General features: G+C 41.5%; 1 long non-coding RNA gene across 6 annotated transcripts in view; it reads left to right on the top strand.

Annotated features, from left to right (window-relative positions):
• The first annotated feature begins 209 nt into the window (after window positions 1–209).
• LOC110743691 overlaps window positions 210–18,263 on the top strand; it is a 74,766-nt gene continuing 56,712 nt past the window's right edge. For 5 of the 6 annotated variants that reach the window (XR_002523079.2, XR_002523076.2, XR_002523080.2 and 2 more), the window contains exon 1: window positions 210–6,143. This is a non-coding gene — a long non-coding RNA (uncharacterized LOC110743691). Of the gene's footprint in view, window positions 6,144–13,121; window positions 13,636–18,263 lie in introns of those variants that run through there. The other variant, XR_002523078.2, reaches the window with a different exon arrangement.

Raw genomic sequence — 18,263 nt, 5'->3', positions numbered from 1 at the left:
AACCCAAAAGTCCACAGTCCAAAGTCTTATCTGAGACAAGGGAAGTTTCTTCTACCTATGAGCCTGTAAAATCAAAAGCAGGCTAGTTACTTCCTAGATACAATGGGGGTATTGGGTAAATACAGCCAATCCAAAGGGAGAAATTGGCCAAAACAAAGGGGTGACAGGCTCCATGCAAGTCTGAAATCCAGCGGGGCAGTCAAATTTTAAAGCTTCAAAATGATCTTTGACTCCAGATCTCACATCCAGGTCACACTGATGCAAGAGGTGGGTTCCCATGGTCTTGGGACCCTGCTCCAGTATGGCTTCTTCTTAACTAACCATATCTATAATGACTCAATTTCCAAATAAGGTCACATTCTGAGGTTTTGGGAGTTAATACTTCAACATGTAGATTTTGAGGGGAGTGGGGAGGACAATTTAACCCATAACGGTATGCCTTCTGACACCCCTACATTCACTTCCTTCTCACATGCAAAATATAGTTATCCCATCCCAGCATCAAGTCAAAGTCCAAAATCTCATTCACATATTATCTAAATTAGGTCTGGGTGGTACTCAGGGTATGATTCATCCCTGGGGCAAAATTCCTCTGTGTCTGTGAACCTGTGATACAAGTTATTTGCTTCTAAAATACAATGGTGTTACAGATATAGGATAGATATTCCATTCCAAAAGGGAGAAATCAGAAGACAAAATAAGGGTTATGGGTTCTAAGTGAGCCTGAAACCTAGCAGGGTAAATTCTATTTGATTTTAAGGCTTGAGGATAATCCTCTTTGGTTGAATGTTCCATCCTCTAGGCACGCCAGGGCAGCGACCTCACCCACTCCACCCTAGGTAATGGTTCTGCCATTTAGAATGGAGGAGGTGGCTTCTCCCTCCGGAACCAAGGAGGTGGCCCCACTCTTGGGGTCTTTCTTCCTTCTTCTTGAAAGATGACATATATCTGTAACCAGACATCTCTATAAGCCCATTTGCTGCCCATAGAAGCCCAGAAGTCCAGCATCTTTCCTTCGTTGTTTTTTTTTTTTTCCTGTCTCTGTCCTCTTCCATCCAACTTGGCAACATTTTTGTTGAGATGGCTGACTGGGTCCACCTAGTTTCTATAGCAAACACCTGTTCAGCCACACCCTTGGTGCTTTTCCAGAGCATACTTTTTAATTTTTTTGTACTATATCTAAGTTGCGAATTTTCCTGATCTTCAAATTCTGATTTCTTTTTGCTTAGCAGCTCCTGTTTCAATTTATCTTTCTCCTCTCACATTTTAGTGTAAGTAGCAAGGAGAAACCAGGCCACACCTTCAACACTTTGCTTATGAATCTCCTCAGCTAAATAGCCACGTTTACAACTTACAAATTCTACCTTCCACAAACAGTAGAACACAATTCAGCCATGTTCTCTGCCACCTTAAAACCAAAATTGCCTCTCTTAATTACATCTGTAATGACCCTGTTTCCAAATAGGGTCACATTCTGATGTACTGGGGGTTAAGATGTCAACATATGAATTTTTGGAGAACACAATTCAACCCATAACAACCTGCTAAATTTTCACTGTTCTAGAAGGACCTAACTACCCTCTGTCTCAAGATCCACATTATGTTTTTGACTTGGGTATAGTCAATGACAAAATAGCCATCAGAGATGTCAGCAATTAAGCCAGTTAAGTTCTGTGGAACTGATTTCATGATTGTATGAGTTTCCAGGGCAAGGTCTCAGCACTTGCACTGTGCCTGGTCTAGCTGAGTTGGGAAGCATTAAATAATAATAGTCAACATATATTAAGTTCCTATGATATGCGAGGGGCTATACAAGAGTCCTCATAGATATATTACATAATCTTTAGAATAACATTGCAGAGTACTATTTATGATTTCCATTCTAAAGATTACAAAACCAAGTTAAAGAAAGTTTAAGAGACTTGTACATGGTCATAGAGAGTACAGAGATCCATGCCTTGCAGTGTCTCAGAAAATTACTGGGGTGGTTGAGTCAGTCTGGAATTGTCTGCAGACCTGGTATCTCATCTGCCTTGGGGAGCTCATCAATACAACCTTATTCACTTTGAGCCTTTAGATCTAGATACCCTGGAATCTTCCCATTTAAAAAGAGTTTTTAGTTCTGGTGAGTTTTTCAGCTCATCATCACATCCAGAGATCAAATCGGTGGTCTGATGATCTAGTTGGTACCCAAGTCCCTGCCTTGTTCCTTTTAGCCTCTTCAGGGGACCAGGATGCTGCGCTTGAAAGCCTAGCTACTGAAATGATTCTGTGCCTATTTGGAAGAATCTGTTTGTAGTGGAAATTGCTAGCAGACATGGAACTCTGCCTATTTAAGCAGTCTCCCCATAGACCAAGTTCAGCTCAAATCACACCCTCAAATTTTCAGGTCCTCTTGGACATTATGATTGCCACTGCTTGTGTATCCCTTAGGTTCAGTGGGCTTGGCAAGTGAGGGATAAAATCTATTTTGGATAATTAGTTAATTAAATATTTTGCGCATGTGTCAATTTAACAGTAATGAATTCCATGGCCATGATTTCTTCCCTCTTAGAGCATTACAATCTCTGCGCAGACTCAGTTAACTCTCTTGTGCCTGAAGTCTTATCATTGAGATCCTGGTGTGCTTCACAGCCATGGCTGCATAAGTGAGACAGAATATATATGCAGGACAAAAGCCCAGAGAACACTTGAGGTGAAATTTGGAGTTCATCTGTTCGCTAAGAAATTTCAGGTTATAGCCACACTAGGTTACTTTGATTCTCATGCATTTCAGTATCCTTGTTTCATTAGGTAATAAAGGGTAGAGGTACAGCTCGTGGTTTGCCAGTGGCAGAGGCCAAAATTTGGAGATACCCATGGGAATGTGTGTCGTGTTTGTGAATGTCATCCACCTGTGCTGTGTTTGATAACAACACATCTATTAGGTCAACTTCAAAAGATCATGGCAAACCCTAGTCAAATATCCTGACTTCCCTCACTGGTCCACAATGGATCTCTTATTTCACACGTTCTTCTAAACATGCTTTGATTCTATTTATAAATGGCCTGTACCACCTCAAGGGCTAGTAAGTCCCATAAGTTTCCTACCTGCTGTGTAAAGTTACATTTCCTTTCAATTTTTCCCAAATGGCTTCCTTCCAATTTGGAGGCTGCTCCCTAGTCCCCATGTGTAGGGTTAGCTGAACAAGGCCATGTACAACTTCTCACTCCTCTTAATCATTATCTGAAGAGACTTTGATTGGATTGTTTCTGAGTCCTGATCTTTTCAGACTGAGGAAGCTGTGTCATTTAATACCTTTTCTAACACAACAGAGGCTGCCTACCCTTGATCATCTGGCTTTCCTTCACAACGGGTCTGCTGTGGTTGTTAAAGCTCTAGAAGTGTGGCACCCAGGACAGCAGGGGTCCTCCCAGGCAGGACCCCCCACCTGCACTTCTTGCCAGCAATAATGAAATCTCTTGGCCCCATCTTCCTCAGTTCTTATTCCCCCAAAGATTCCTTTAGCCAGAAGAGTGTCCCTCTGAGCATTCTAAAGCAGCTAACATCCCACAAAAGGGGAAGCAAATTTCCTCTGGGGTCACTTCATTTGCTGTCATTCCAAGCGTCTGATTATAGATTCTGAAGTTCTGAAAGCCCCCGAAGAGTGGAATCACCTGCCGAGAAGCTGCATGGCTAGCCAGGGAGAGTCTCTTGATGCGGGCTTTATTTCAAGTGTGAGGACCTGGTTTATTAGAAGCAGTAGGGGAAAAACTCACACCTGAGACTTCTCACATGCTTGTGAAATTCAGATATGAGAAGAAACATTGTTGGGATCAATCAGAATCTGCTGGCCACCTGGCTGGAGGGAGATGGCCGAGGAGGCAAATGGTGAAGACTTTGAATATTCTGCCTTGAATAAAGTGCCCTGGCTCCCTGGGGTTTGGACAAGGATGAATGAAACCTGCTTTGGCTTGTTCTGACATCCAGTCCCTGGAGCGAATGGCATCTGCAGCGGGAGGCAGGGGATTCTGTTCTTCCTTTTTAATAGGAGCCTTTGTGGTGCCTGGTTTAGAATGTCTCAACCCTGCCATTCCAGCTCCCTTTAAAAGGTGGCTTGTCAACACTGAATGTTGGGTGAGCCTTGAAAAGGTAGGCTTGTTCTTGGCAAAATTCTGATTTAAAATTAAGTTTTCCTCCATACTTTCAACTGAAGATCAACTCAAAGACTTGACTTCACTAAGTGTGGGCCAATGAGAAAGAAAATTAAAAATCTGCTGCCCCTGACTTTTAGGGAACATTCCCCAAAGTGACACTATTTTATGTTCAACCACTTGTAGGTAAAGAAACCCAAATAGAGAGGTAAGGAAGACAGGGGTAGAGAGGAAAGTCGATGAAAGTGCTAACACTAGCATTGCTTTCAGGTCAGGCAAATCCAATTACTTCTAGCTAGCTGTGTGATCTTGGGCAAGTTAATTAATCTCTCAGGGATAATGATACCTATTGTACAAGGTTGGTATGAGAAATAAATGTAGTATTTACACAAGGTGCAACACACTGTAGGTACATAATAAATGTTCTTTTTTCATTTTCGGAGACACTATTAAAGATCCTTCTACAAAGAAAATGCTTGCCGAAATGTAATTACTATTAAATGCTCCCCCCCCAAAAAAATTAAACAAAGAGATAATGTGTGATTATCTGTTTGTTTTACTTTTAGGGGGGCATGCTATAGAATGAAGATGTTTGAATCAACAGCAATATGTTCATGAGGAAGTTAGGTTGTAACTATAGAAGGCAGGTGAATGGGCAGTCCTTATGTCCTTTCTCAGGAGAGCCTCCACAGATACTGGGCAGGATGTCATTTAAGGATACATGCCAGATCTGTGACAGAGGTCCTCTGTGAGGACACATTGAGGAAAAGGTGTTTCACTTCACGGGTGTTAATAATGGGACAAATGTTAGAACAGCGTATATTGGTTGCATATAATTTGCTACTAATATAGAAGGTGATTACATTTATTTTTAAATTTTTGGCAAGTGAAAACATGCCCTAGAGAAAACAGCAAGAGAGGAAAACATGGATAGAAGTTGCAGAACTCAGAGGCCTTGATTACTTGAGAACAAAAGAAGAATGTCTTGTGATGGGTAAAACAGAACCCAACCACCAACCTGGGCTATAAGACAGCCCCAGATCTGTCTGCTATGGGTAGCCTTGACTCCTGCTACTATTATTCCACACCAAGCCCTGTCATTTTAGGGGACACCTGCCCAGATGTTCTTCTTTTCTCTCCCCATGTGGCCTTTGTTTCCAGCATCCCAGGCTTACATAGGAGATCCCTCTTGTGTTTCTTTGGTAACACATTTCATGTGTTATTCTGTTCATCTTGGGGAGGCGCTCACTTTAAGAAAAAGAATATAAAATTAGGCCTAAAAATATCTATTTAGAATGAGAGAAGAAATCATAACAACTTACACATTTAAAAGCTGGGAAATACCAGACATCGCAAACTTTGGGGAAATTGTTCATTATTTTAATCAATAAATCAACTGATAAACCTCTTTCCTTTATATTCTTTTGGTTTCATACTCTGATTACTTTTTCCTAGGATAGTGATCTTATAATATTGCAGAGAAAGCAGAAGGATAATTTGTTCTTTATCATAGTTGATTGAAAATTATTTTCATTATTTGTGATGTAGAAGAGTTTCCTTCAACTTCACAACTCATCACATAAATTTTTAAAGGACCAGCCCAAAATGGCAGCATAGAGCAAGCTGGCTTCACTCTCCTCCACAGAAAACTCAAAACAAATATACAGCATTGGGATTTTCATCAGCAACAACCCAGACTCAACTATGAGAATGAGATAGTTCCTGGGGCCCCAGAGAAATAATACAACTGTGAGCAAACAATAGGATAATTGGACCTCCACAACTTCAACATTCCTCCCCAACATTCTGCTCAGCACCAAGCATGTGGAAAATCTCCCCGCCAACTGGTTTCTACACTGGAAAAAGTGAGATTGAGGTGGTCAACCAGCTTCTCCACCATCCTGGGTGTACTTGCAGGAGGTCTATCTTGCCCTTACCCCACAAAGCATCATGACTGTCTGAAGGGAGAAAGAACTGTCCCCGAGGACAGCCAGAGACAAAGGGAGAAGGTAGGATGACTATCCCCAATCCTGGAAAATCCGCTGTGTAACTTGGCCAAATGAGATGCCTCGTCAGAGTGGCTGCTTAGCAGCACCATGCCATAGGAGGTACGTTCTGCTGGTCCCCTGGGCATGAACCCCTAAACCAGTCTTCCCACCCTGCTGAGATAATGCCTGTGGGACCTCGCCAATTCAGGACAGGAAGTGCTCTAATCATTTACCGGAGCCAAGGCGAACCTGGGTTTAAGGTATCACCTAGAGCCAAAAAGGAGGCAGTGACATAGTGGTAAAGATTCACTAGGAGAATATATCCAATAAAAACCCAACAAGATGGATAGGGAAAACTGGAATACATACTGATCCTTCAATGCAAAGACATAGATGCATACCCTCAAGAAACAACAGCAGAGAACCCTGACCTCCCCGAAAGGACAAAGCAAAAATCCAGTGACTTGGTCCCAAGGAGGTGGTGATTTGTGAGCTCTCTCACCACGAATTCATGTAAATTGTTAAGATTTTCATCAAGTTTGGGAAAACATCAATCAAGCTTCTTTCCTGTGTGAACTGTAAGATTTCAGGGCATTTCACTTTTTTGGTTCATGGACTAACTCCCCATACTCCTTGAACTGATGATGTTAGGACTGTTCCTAGAGGTGCCCATGGCCAGTGATCATTCAGTTATGCTTGGGAGTGACCACATTCCACATAAAAAGACTTTGCTAAACTGAAATGTGTTTCCCTAACTCAGCTTCCCAGAAGTTACATCCTCCAAGTGCCCAAGATTCCTCCAGTAGCCTTTAATTCTGAGGGGGGAAGATCATGGTGGGTAAATTGGATTAGGAAGCAATACCAGTAAACTAACTGAAGTCAAACTATCTTTTGCAAATTTTATAAAAATTATATAACCTTGAGCTTTATCAGCATCATGGATAATCTGCCTCTGTCCCTTTGTCTCTAGAATTGCCCATCTGGCATCTGGTAGAAGGTCAGTTGGGTGAATCAGGGTTACTCCAAGTCCTTCTTTACTTTCTAGCCCCTCTAATGCTTTTCCCTCTCCTCCCTCTATCCAGTTTCTGCTCAGCCTTTGAGGCCCAGCTCATGTACATGTCTTCTACCATGACCACCTGGTCCTGTATTGTTCACATTGATTTCTCCCCTGCCACTGTCATATTTCCAGTTGAGACAGGGAAACGTGGAGGCAGGGACACCTAACACAAATAATTCTTGACAAATGGACTTGAAAATCCATCTGTTTCCTATGGTTAACTAATTGCTGACTGTCATCTTGACCTGAACCACTCACTAGAACCAGATGTTCTCCAAGTTATTTTAAGGATTGTTTCATAAATGTAATTTTGACTCTTTTTTTCCAAAGATAAAGGAAAGCCTGCTGGGCTATTGCTCTCTGCCTACAGATTATACAGGAGAGAAAAGCCTCTCATAGATGACTGACTTCTAAAGCAGATGTGCCAAGTTCCTTGGGCTAAAAACTCTTTAGTTGGAAATGATCAGGGCATTTTTAATATGAGTTTTCAGAATGTGTACTTTGAGCAATGCTAATAATGATCAGTGTGATGGTGACTTGGTTTAAGGGTTTCCGGGATTTCAAGTGCTAATAAAACTGCCCAGAGGAACATGAACTTCACCTGATATAGCAGAACTAATGAAGGACTCTGCTCACAAAGTATCCCTTGTCAGAGCGGAAGTATTTGTGTGTGGCCTCATCCAACGAGGCATTTGACAAGGACAGAAATAGAAAACCGTTTGTGGCCACCTGGCAGAGATTTTCCTGGTGTCTTGGTTTATTATTCCTGCTATTGTGCTTCATTCTTTCCTAAAAATCTTTTTTTTCCCCTCTTTGCCTTTTCAGTTGGCTTCAGCACCTTTGTGAGTTTTCATCAGCACATTTCATTCTTTATGGAACAATGAAAATATAAGAGAGGGATAAATGAAGGAATGAGTCTATTAGTAATTGTGATGGGAAGTTGGGGGAATTGCGTTGGCTTCCCTGTTGTTCATCTAAATCACGTTGTTCATTTTCTTTGACACATGCAAGAGGGAGATGAGGGCTCCTGTATTTAAATGAAGAACCGTGAGCATCCAGGCTCCTCTCTGAGTTAGGATGAAAATTATTATTTATTCAGTACCCACTATGGGTTGGGCTAGGTGTTTAGCACTGAGGACAAAAGGAAAAGACAAATTTGTTGTCCAGGGAGCTTAGAATCTCTCGAGCCTGAAGTTTGCCATCCTTACAGCGCAATGGCTGCAATCCTTAACGGCACACCTTCTGTGTGCTAGGAATGGTGAGAGATCCAGAGAGGTCAGGCAGACTCTGCCCAAAGAGGGCAGGCCAGACAGAAGGTGGCAACGCCAGAGAGTAATCAGGCCTGAAGTCCCTGGGAAGACAGTGGGAAATCAGCGTGGGCTGGTAAGGGAGAGAAAGTACGGAAGAGAAACCTCATGCTCCATTTATCCTGTTTAGCTCACAGCAGCCCTAAGAGGGGGATAGTATCCTAATTAAAATAGGAGAAGTTCTGCCTCAGAGAGGTCGATGATTCTTTTCAGGGTCACACAGCTGGCTGCAGAGCTTCTTGAAAGCCAGGAGTGTCTTATGCATCTGTGTATCTTCAAAATGTCGTGATACAGAGGTAATGCCCGATCAGTCCTTGGGAATTAAAGAAGTGATGAAGTGCTGAGAGCAGGTTTCAAACTCAGCCCTATCTGAATCCAAGGTCTGTGGTCTTCCCTCTATTCCACGGTGGTTTCCACTGACAGAACTGGAGGCAGAATTGGAGGATGTGGCATTGCCACCTTCTGCCTGGCCTGCCCTCTTTGGGCAGAGGCTGCCTGACCTCTCTGAATCTCTCACTATTCCTGGCATACGGAAGCTGGGCAGTTAAGGATTGCCGCCACTAGGCTGTAAGGATGGCAAACTTCAGTCAGGCTAGAGAGATTCTAAGCTCTGTAAGGACAATGGATTTGTCTCATCTTGAGTAAACAACTTAAACAGATTGAAATCCATGTTTAAGCCTCTTGCAGTTCAGTGATAGTGGGGATTTCTATGGATCCCTTGGAGACACAGGACTGACACCCAGGAGTGAGTTCAGGGCTCAAGAGGAGACTCTAGCACCATGGGGAGTGGAGAAGGAACTGAGATGGATACACAGAGAGAAGGAGAAAGTCCCGGGTGTGGGGAAATGATCTTCTTGGCATTGTTTGGATGGTTCAGATTGGGTGGTGCCTTGGAGATCATTCAGCGTGCCACCTCATTTTGCCAGTGAGCAAACTGAGAACTGAGAGTTTAGGTAACTACTTGAGGTACACGGCAGTCAGGGACTGAGCTGGTGTGAGAACCCTGGTTCATGGGCACCTATACCTCCCTTTTTTATGATTTCTTCATAGTTCCCCTGAAGAAATATTTAATGTGTCTACTGTCACTGGTGTGCATCTTTCCTTTGTATTTGTCTCCTTTAAGTAGAGAGTAAGGACACCTAGACAAGCATTAAAACCCAAGAAAGGGCCCTGTTTGGTTTTGCACCATTCCTGTAGTGCAAATTATATGGTCATTGGTCTCTAAAAAGATGAGACATGGAGATCTTGTCACATAGTGTCCAGTATTTAGCATGACTCTCCATTTGATTTTACATAAATACTGCAAGGATCTGAGGGAATGATGCAATAAAGAATATCCTGTGTACAAATTTGATAAGCTCTTAACAATATGGTGCCTGACAGCCTCTCACTTAAAGAGAAGACATCCTGTCAATCAGCATGAAGCATGCTAAAATCTCTGCTGCTGTGAAGTTCTTTATGCCTGCAAAGCAGCTTTCTTCTCTCCAACTCTAAGTGTCTTTAATATAATATGCCAACTGTAGCAATTGGAAGCATAACGAACAGTAAGTTGCTTTCTTACTCTCAATAACTTGTTATTCCCCTGACACCAGCAAGACTCTGGCTTCTGAGTGTTGCATTTGCGCTTTTTCCATCCTCCATCCTCCACTGTCTACCCAACTTGGAGTGCAGGGCAGAAGCAAACTTCCATGAATCAGGCCTTTGCCCTGACTGGGCATAGTGTCAGATACTTTCTTATTTACTTAATCCTCACAATAGTCTTGGAAGGGTGGTAAGTGAGAGGTATAACAGTGTCCCCATGGTAGAGATCAGGAAACTGAATATTATGGAGTGAATTATGTTCCCCCCAAAATTCATAGGTTGAAGCCCTAACCCTCAGTGTGACAGTATATGAAAATAGGCCTTTAAAGAGGTAATTAATGTTAAATGAGATCATAATGGGTGGGGCCCTAATTCTATAGAACTGGTGTCCTTACAAGAAGAGGGAGAGAGTGCAGGAGCACAGGTGTGAAGAGAGAAAAGGACTTGTGAGGACACAGCCAGAAGATAGCCATTTGCAAGCCAAGGAGAGAGGTGTTGGGAGAAACCAGACCTGCCAACACCTTGATCTTGGACTTCCAGCCTCCAGAACAGTGAGTAAATAAATGTCTGTTGTTTAGGTCACCCAGTTTTTGATATTTTATTTATGGCAACCTGAACACACGAATACGCTGAGGCTCGGGGAAATTAAATCAATAGCACAGAAATGCTATTCTCCCACTGAGAACCTGGAGAAGCCTTCTGAGACAGAAACACTGACTCAGGGGACTTGAGTTTGCATCCAGGCTCTATCACTAATGAGCTGTGTGACATAGGAGATTTACTGCCTGTCTCTAGGCTCATTTCCTCGTCTCTTACAAAAAAAAAAAAAAAAAAAAAAAGAAGTGAAATAATAATAATTGACCTTTGGTATCCTTTCCAACCCTTGAAAATCTGTCTATCAACATTTTCTTCTAGGCCTCAATTCCTCATCTGTAAAAAGGAATAATAACACCTACCGTAAATAGCCTGAAGAATGTAAAGAGAATCTAATGAGTTATAGGACTAGGGAAGGACTAAGTATAAGATAGGTGTAGAACATGATCTGCCTGGGCCCAAGTCCCAGCTGGGCCCCTTTCTAGCCTAGGTTCCTTGGACAAGTGCACGTACTATTTTGAAGCTTCTCTTAACTCACCTTCTAAATGGGCCAAATAATACTCCTTAGGGAGCTGCTACAAAGAACAAATTAGATGCTCTGTGGACCATGCTCAACAGAGAGCAGAGCCCATCCCATTCTCTGTAGTGTCAGTGATTTTTATTGTTATTATGGCCCCAGAATGGTGGGCTTGTCTGCAGTGAGCCCTGTTAGAGTTAGCAGGGTCAGGCTTCAGTTCCAATTCCAGTGCCTACTTCCCTGTGAGCATGGGCAAATTGCTTAGCCTCTGGGATTTTTGAGGTTCTAAGAATTCTGAGTGTTAGGTTAGTGCCTACTGTACTGATGATAAATTGAGATAAAGCACGGAATGTGCTTTGTCAATTATGAAGCTGTATATAAATGTGAGGAATTACTGTTATGAGCAAGGATCATTTCCTCTGTTTTCTGCCAATACTGTATATCTACTGCCAAGAGCCTTGCTCAGAGATGCTTGAAAAATGGGGAGTGTGGAAGGAATGGAAGGCAAATGCTTACTGTAGTTATAATAGCACACAGAGGTGTCATATTAAACAGAATTAATGATAAACTTGGAGAGGGTGGCATGGAACGTGTTCCAAAGTATCCCCCTCCCCCATCATTGCTAGAGAGTGTCTCAAGGCAGGAAAGTGTTGACAGGACAAACACCTGCAGAGTGCTTCTAGCCAGTCCAGATAAAGCTGGGATACCTTTGTTAGATAAACACTCTGCCCAGTGGCTGCCAGAAAGGTCACTGGTGAGAAAGGGGAAGGTGATCTGTTTTTTTCCTACCTGGCATATGAAAGTCAGAGTTTTTGAGGTTAGGCCTGTGGTGACTGGTTGTGGCCTATCTGGAACATCAAAGGGTCAGGCACATGGCAGGATGAGGCCTATAAGGACCCTCATGGCCAGTGGAGAAGGTGAGGTCAGAGCCTTCTAGGACCAGGGGTTCCTGCCCAACATAGCTTTCCAACATAGATGGGGTCCACCTGCCCACTCCTCCTTCCTCTTCGTGGACACAGGGGTTATGGGAAGGTGTTGGATGGGGGTTGGAACTAGTAATGTGGGGCTTGGGATGTTGCAGAAATTTTGGCTATAGGCATTCTTTTCTAAGCTTCTCTCTTTGAATCAGATTGGTTCAAGATATTTGCTGACTTCCATGGCATGAGGAACACTGTGAGACCCATAAAATGTCCTAAGATTGCTATTCAATAGCTTCTATCTTAATTTATATTAACTGTCTTTGAAGTGTTTTGAAATAAACTCTTTCACATACACATTTTCACAAATTATTTCTTACCTACACTTTGCGCAAGGTACTGTAATATTTTCTATGCTATTTGATTTTATTTAAAAAATGTTGATCAAGACCCACTCAATTAAAGTCATGATGCACAAAAAGTTCGCAACCCTCAGCTTGGAACCACAGGAATATTCTATGGTCATCCAGAGATACCGCCATGTCCTGTGAACAGTCATTGAGCTGTGCCTTTGTGATGTGTGCACCTTCTGAAACAGGATGACAATGTAGAAAGACCATAGGCTTTGGTGTTAGACCTGAAGGCCAATGCGCTCCCTTCCTGACTTAAGCCCCCTTTTCCTTATAATGCCTACTTTAAAGAGGAGTTGTAAGGACAGAGTGATCAAGTGTGTGTGAAAATGCCTGACATAGTCTGGCCCAAAGTAGGACTTCAACAAACATTAACTCCCTTCTTATTTCTCTTTTTTTTTTTTTTTTTTTTTTTTTGAGACGGAGTCTCGCTGTGTCTCCCAGGCTGGAGTGCAATGGCGTGATCTCGGCTCACTGCAAGCTCCGCCTCCCGGGTTCACGCCATTCTCCCGCCTCAGCCTCCCAAGTAGCTGAGACTACAGGCGTCCGCCACCACGCCCGGCTAGTTTTTTGTATTTTTAGTAGAGACGGGGTTTCACCATGTTAGCCAGGATAGTCTCGATCTCCTGATCTCGTGATCCACCCGCCTCGGCCTCCCAAAGTGCTGGGATTACAGGCTTGAGCCACCGCGCCCGGCCTCCCTTCTTATTTCTAACCAGTTTAGAGTCAAAGTCCCTGACAATACTTGCAGTTTTTTAGAACATCTGTCCTTGCTACGTCCGCCTGTTAGCTTCAGAGAGCCTTTGAAGGAAAACTAAAGAGTTGCTTCTCTGCACTGATTGCTTTGAGGGGCTTCTTTAGGGTTGAATTTCAATAATCTTAGAGTTGCTAGGGGAGGTTAAATATTGTTTGCTCTCAAAGAACTCAGTGGCTAGGGATCTTGCTATATAGAAAGATGATTTTTTTTTTAATTAATTTTTTTTTTTTTTTTGCCTTGGTTAGATGTCTTTTCTGGTTAAGAGGCTGTTTTGCAAACACATCAAGAAGAGATGGTATCTGAACTCAAGACAAGAGAAAACTTACCAGCAGCTGAGTCAATAAAAGCCTTGTAGCACCTGGTGAGCAGTTAGGTAAAATGCATCTGAGCCCTCCTTGTCTGATTTCAGATTTTTGTATCCCATGTTTGACTTCCCGTGACACATCCTTGCTTACCACCTGTACTCAGTATAACTTAGTTATCACTCCCTTCCTGTTTCCTAGACACATCATAGAAGAGTCCAGGGTGGACTGTTTTAGAGGAAAGAGTAGTCTGTTTTATGCTCCTTGTCATTTTGTAACTCACCAGCACTTGCTCCTTTCACTTTGTGGCTGGTGCTCTGAGACCATCATCCTCTCAAGGTTCTCTGCTGCCACTTCAAGCTAACCACAGGAGATGAAGAGCAAAAGCAACACTGTCCTCCCCACCACTCATTAGCCCAAGTATGGGCACAGGCTTCCCCACCACATCCCAGGACTCTTGTGTCTAACACACTTGAGTACTTGAGGACCAGGGAGCACTAGGGGGATGGGAAATGAAGACATGTTCAGATGCTCTGCTCCCGAAGACCATCAGTGACATGCACCATCCTATGTGATGGGAAGGGCCAATGCCTTAATTCATTTAGAGCAGAACCCCCCGCCTGCATTTCATCTTCTCTCTTACTTCAACTCTGCCTCCCCACATATCTGCCTCCTTTGGCACTTCCTCTTACTGATATCCCAATGAACCCTCCACTCAGTTTATGATGCAATAGCTTCTCCCTCCAAATGACCTGCTTTGTCATGCAGATCAGTTTAGTTCTTTGTTTCAGTCCCTTTCCTTCTTTGCAAAAAACCCACAGCAGACCCATAACTTCAAAAATTGTCTTCACTCCTGAGATAAGTTTTTTCACTCCTAGAATTTGGAAATACTCACTGTGTTTTGTTTTGGTTTTGTTATTATGCTTAGGAAGATTATTAGTTGATGCCTTTTGCGTGGGCTATCTGTAACAACCTCCACGCCCACCCCTGAAGTTATCTGCTGGGTCTCAGGTGGTTTCTGATGCCAAATCTTGTTTGTCTATTCCCAGCTGGTGAGCCCCTGGAATGGATAGAAACTACAGAGGAATAGACTTTGTTCTACGTAAGAAAGGATGAGTCATGGTCATAGTTAGGGTGAGAGAGGATGTCTGAGCAAAACTATAGCAGCCAGAGGCTGGTTACCATGAAGCAGGACTGAAAATCAAATATAATCTTATCCTAAGTGGCATCCCACTGGCACTAAGTAATAACAATACTTGGATCTCCTGTCAGGAAATATCCAAAAAGCAGAGATGTCTGGCATATGTGGAGGACATTAGATGCATTAATATGTTATTAGGAGATGATAGGAGCAAATATTCAAGCCAGGGACTTGGCTCTTATCAGTAGGGCTCTTGGTGCATTAGGAGAGAAATTACCTCTTCACTTGAGATGCACAGCGTGTGTTCAGACCTGTAAGTCTGGTTTGGAGTCACAAATGGAGATGTGCTGAAGTTGACAGAGGTGACAGCTCCTCACATATGGAAAACTGAATAATAACAACAATTCCATTTGTGAAGATGGGCTGGAAATTATGTTTTCAATTTTGATGCAAGGCAGGGGCTGAGACGAACAGCTTCAAATTGGAGTTTGCCTAGGCTATTTTCCTTTTTAAGTGACAAAGGAAATAATGGTTGATGAAGTTGCCTTTAGGGGATTTGGGAAAGATTCTTTCTACTATTAAGAATATGAGATTTCACATGGAAGCTATTAATTACTACTAGCCATTTGTTAAATGCAGCATTTACTGATTTAACTCTGTCAAACACTGTGTTGCCCACACTGCTCTGAACAGCATAGTTGTAAATACAGATTGCTGATATTCATGGAGGAATATCTGCTTATAAAAGGCTTAAGTTGGCTTCTGTTTTTGTTCTTGTTTTTCAATGGATGGTGTGATGGGACTATGAATGTAAATAAATATATGGTTTACATTACTTCAAAAAATGAATATCAAGCCAGACTGGCTTTAAAGGAGGGAAACACAGAATCTTGAGTCCTAATCTCAAAAAGGATAAAATATTTACATAATTACTTTGTCTTGAAACTAAAGTTACTTCTTTTGATTTCAACCAATTATAAGAGAGTCCCTAAGAGCTTGGGCTCTTGAACCAGAGGCAAACGAGCATGAGCCCCTGTTCTATCTTGGTTTCCAGTTCTTGTGTAGATGGCTTGTTAACATGGCTATTGACTTCCACTCCTAAATCAAGCCTAGATTCAACCTTACAACAGCAGTTTTCTACCTTTTACATTAGAATCACCTAAAGAGTTTTAAAAAAGCACTGAGGCTAAGTTCTGCTCTAAGTTTGGAGAAGCAGGCATCTAACAAGCCAGTTCTCCCATAAACAAAATCTATAAATCCTAGACAAACTCTCTAAAACAATTCCTTGAAGGCTTTCAAGACTGAAGTCAGATAAGTAGATTTTAGAGACGTGCTGAATCTCAAAGCAAGCAACTTCCATAGAGTAAGTTCCATGGCTCTGTGGCAGCTAAAATTCTAAAACAAACCCCTCTGAAGTTTTGGACAGAGGAACCACTTGAAAGAGCTCAGATCAACCAGGGCAGCCAGAGTATGAGGGGGAAACCCTGAAAAGAAAAGAACCAAAAAAGAGAAGCTCCAAATTCTGTGTTCAAACTCAGTCCAAGTTTCTGGCTGAGTTTCATGAATGCATGGGACAAATTGGAAGCATAATACAGCTAAAGCTTAAAGAACGGAACTGAGGTCTGAATGCTCTCTCCCCACCTCAAGTGTGATAGTTTCTAGTCTAAGTTGAATCAAATTAGTAGTGTACTAAAACAAAAATGCCTATACTCTTTGGATAAATATAACATAATCCAGAGTATTTACAACTTAATATTTACAACATCTAGGATACAATCCAAAATTGCTCAACATATTAAGAACCAGGAAACTATGGCCTGGTCTCATGGGAAGAAACAATTAACAGATGCTAATCTCTACATAATAGTTTGCAAGGGCTGCCTTAACAAACAACTATAAGCTAAGTACCTTAAAACAACAGAAATTTATTCTCTCACAATTTTGGAGGTCAGAAGTCTAAAATCAACATGTCAGCAGGGTCGCTTCCTTCTGGAAGCTCTGAAGGAGACTCCTTTCCTTGCCTTTCTCCTCACTTCTGGTGGTTTCCAGCAATCCCTGGCATTTCTTGGCATGGGGTTGCATGAATCCAATCTCTGTCTCCATCTTCACATGACCTTCCTCTCTGCATCTCCATGTATCTAATCCTCCCGTCTTTCTCTTATAAGGACCCATAATATATTAAACAAAAAGTTTTGTATCCAGACATATTATTATTTAAATACAAAAACATAAAAGTATTTTCAGGCCTACAAGGCTGTGAATGGGGCTTAAACCACAACGATCCATATTGAAAAAACTTTGGAAGGAAGTATTCAAATCAGTAGAGAAACAAATCCTGCAGATATTGCAAGAGATATATAAAATAAGGATGATCAAGTATTTCAGCAAAGGTTGGGTATTTTTTGACTCTAAAGAAAAGCTAAGCAAAAGGAAAAGAGAAAGTATATGCTTAATAATTCATTACTAAAATTCTATGTAGTATCACTGAGAGGGAAGTTTGGAATATGAGAATGTGGGTGGGTAGAGACCAAGGGATATGAGAACAGGATAAAGGTCTTATTTTGTTAGGGAAGTGCTATAGGTATCAATTTTTCTTTTTAAAAGGCAAGAAAGAAGACTAATAAAAAACTAAACAATTTAGTAAATTGAAAGTAGAAACTAAAGTTATAGCAACAAATCCTTGCATACTCATTATAAACATAAATCATCTAACTAAATCCCCAAGTTAGAAGACAGAGATTACTAGATTAGGTTTAAAAACCTAAAGTTTTATGTGTTTTATGAGACTAAAACAGAATGAACTAGAAAAATTTCAAATAAAAGCATGGGAAAAGATATACTGGATAAATATTAACCAAAAGAAAACCATTGAAAAAGAAAAAGTAGGTTTTAAAACAAGAAAGCAACATTAGGGTTAGAAAGGGTAACATACAATGTTTTAAAAAGTTTGATCCATCAAGAAGAGGATGTGACAATTCTAAACATGTATGCAATTAACAAAATAGCCTTAAAATATATAAAGCAAAAGTTGATAAAGCCATAGGGATAACCGATAAATCCCCTACCACATTGGGAGATTTCAATTCATTTTTTTGTTTACTGATAGGTCCAACAGGCAAAAAAATTAGCAAAGGTGCCAATAGTTTGAATAACAAAATTAACAGGTAGAATCTAATAAAGATGTATGGAAGTCTATAGCCAAAAATGAAAGAAAACACATGTTATATTATAATATTTATTAAGTATTTAAGGAGTTTAAACTGGGTAGCAATTTCGAATGTGTTAGTTATTTTAGCATGTTACTTACAAAACTGTACATATTTTTATTGTCTCACTCCTTAGTTTTCTGTTGCTATGTAACAAATTACCACAAATATAGTCATTTAAAACAACACAAACGTTTCCATAGGTCAGAAGTCCAGCATGGTATGGCTGGATTCTCTGCTTAATGTCTCACCAAGCTAAAATCAAGGTCTCCTTGGGGTTGTAGTTCTGGAGATAAGGGTCCTTTTCCATGCTCACTGGTTAGTGAATTTGGTTTTCTTCTGTTGTAGAAAT

The sequence above is a fragment of the Papio anubis genome, unplaced genomic scaffold (assembly GCF_008728515.1).
Source record: "Papio anubis isolate 15944 unplaced genomic scaffold, Panubis1.0 scaffold46, whole genome shotgun sequence".
In the NCBI taxonomy this organism is placed as follows: domain Eukaryota; kingdom Metazoa; phylum Chordata; class Mammalia; order Primates; family Cercopithecidae; genus Papio; species Papio anubis.
The sequence above is the reverse complement of the archived record's forward strand: the minus strand, read 5'-3'. Positions and strand labels throughout refer to the sequence as shown.